The sequence below is a fragment of the Cryptomeria japonica genome, unplaced genomic scaffold (genome assembly GCF_030272615.1).
Source record: "Cryptomeria japonica unplaced genomic scaffold, Sugi_1.0 HiC_scaffold_29, whole genome shotgun sequence".
Classification (NCBI taxonomy): domain Eukaryota; kingdom Viridiplantae; phylum Streptophyta; class Pinopsida; order Cupressales; family Cupressaceae; genus Cryptomeria; species Cryptomeria japonica.
Window position 1 is genome coordinate 1,061,074 of NW_026728851.1, and position 2,514 is coordinate 1,063,587.

Here is a 2,514-nt window from a genome sequence, read left to right on the forward strand (position 1 = left end):
ATATTAAAGAGGTGTTGAAGAGATTTGGCATGGAAGATTGCAAACTGGTAGGAACACTGATGGTAACAGGCTACAAGTTGTAAAAAGAAGATGATTCACCTGATGTCAGTGAAAAGGAATATAGATCTATGATTGGAAAAATACACTATGTTGTTCATAGAAGGCCAAAAATTGCTCATGTTGTTGGATTAGTTGCTATATTTTAAAAGGAGCCTAAAGAAAGTCACATGGTGGTTGTGAAAAGAATTTTCAGATATCTCAAAGGCATAGTTGACTATGGTTTATGGTATCCTTACAAAGGAAATTTTGATTTGGATGTCTTTACTGATGTTGATTGGGAGGTAACATGGATGATAGGAAAAGAACAACCGGTGGAGCTTTTCTACTTGGTGGAAGATTAGTGGCATGGATGAACAAGAAACAAACATGTGTTTCTCAATCTACAGCTGAAGCAGAATATGTTGCTGCATCCGTGAATTGCAGATAGGCCATTTAAATGAGACATGTGCTAGAAGGATTCAAGATAGATATGTCTAAACTAGTGACTATTTATTGTGATAATACAAGTTAAATTAATATTTATAAGAATCTTGTACTTCATGCTAGAACCAAGTACATTGAATTGAAGTAGATCATTTTCTAACGGAAAGAGTTCAAGAAAAATAGGTAAAGATGAAATATGTGAAGAGAAAAGATCAGTTAGCTGATATCTTTACTAACCCTTACTGAAGGCTATCTTTGACTTTATTAGAGGTAAACTAGGGGTTAGACCCCTACACTGGAAGAACTAGATGCTAGAGAAGGCATCAATCCTATAGATTTTGAGTTTATCTTTCACTAAGGATTGATGAAGGTGTAGGCTACTTCATAGTGGGAGCAAGTCTGGTTTATTATTCTAATAAAGTTTTTTGAAAAGAGATGATGGAAGAAGCAGTGGACAAGTAACACATTTATACCTTTGGAATTGTTGTCAAATGAGGAGAAGAAAAAGAAATCAGATAGTTAGATATGGGAGAAGACAAAAGAAGTATCGGTAGATTGCAAAGCAAGTGGCAAATATTGATGTCACTCTGATTATATATCTGATTGATTAGTGTTGTCATCAATGCCAAAGGGGGGGATTGTTGGCATTTGGCATAACTAATACAACTAAGATGATGCAGATGATGAAGGTGAAGGATGATGTCTGAACTGGTAGAAATCAGAGGACTGAGTTTTTGCTTAGATGACATGATCAGTTATTTGTGTTGTCATTGATGGCAACCAGATAGTGGCAATTTGTGTCAAATAATGTTTTCTGATGATTTGGTTTGTTATCTAAGAGACTTTGTTTACCAAAAGATAAGATTTACCGAAAGAGAATTGTAGACTATGAAATAGGACTTTAACCCACAAAACAAAGATATTTTGGTTGGATCGGATGATTGGTAATGTTTGGTGATTTGCGGTTTGGAACATAAGCTTTTATCATGGAAAGGAGTATTTTATCGGAACCGCATCTCATGATGATTACCGAGAGGCATGTTTGGAATTTCTGATGGATTTTGGCTAAGGTTATAGTAGGGTTTAAGGATTAATGAAGAAATCATCAAACCGGTAATAATTTATGTTATGACAGTGATCAGCAACAAGTCTACATGGAAGAGGTAACATGACACAACCCGCATGAAATATTTGAAAAGTGTTTTGGTGCCATTTGTGGAGGGATTTATTGGGAATATGCAAAGCACTTAGTGGAATGTGCTATGAAACATATCGGATTTGTGTGATGAGTTATGGTCAACCAATGGTTGATATTGCATTGAATTTTTTTGCAATTATCTGTATATTGATCTTTATGATCTATATTGTAATTCATGATGTATTTTAGGGTTTAGTGGTTGACCTAGTTGAGATAGCTATTTATGTTGACACAATTGATGTTCAATGTGTTAGTGGTCTTAGAGAATGTATTGAGTCATCCAAGTGGAGTGATAAATCTACCTAAGAGTTGTAGTGTACATGTACATGGTGGGATCTACCAAATCTGAACTAGCTACAAACTCACTCAATTTTTTAAAATTTGTTTCCATTGGTGTAGACATTGATTTGCAATCCATCATTACAAATCTCTTCAAGATATTTATGGTGTATTTCCCTTGACCTATAATAATCTCATTGGGTCTCTGTCGCACCTCCAATCCTAGAAAGTAATGCATAAGACCTAAATCCTTCATCTCAAACTCAGAAGCTAACACCTTAATGACAATGAGATGTTCTTCTCCAGTAAGAAATAAGTCATCAACATAAAGAACCAATATTAGAGTCTCACCATCAAATACCTTAAAGTAGATATTTGAATCTTCATCATTCTTGGAGAATCCCAAGCTCATCAAGTATCAATCAATCCTCTCATACCAATCATGAGGTGCCTGTTTAAGGCCATACAATGCCTTTTTCAATCTACATACGTGAGATTCCTTTCCATGAATCAGAAACCCATCTGATTGTTCAATGTACACTTCTTCTTCAATT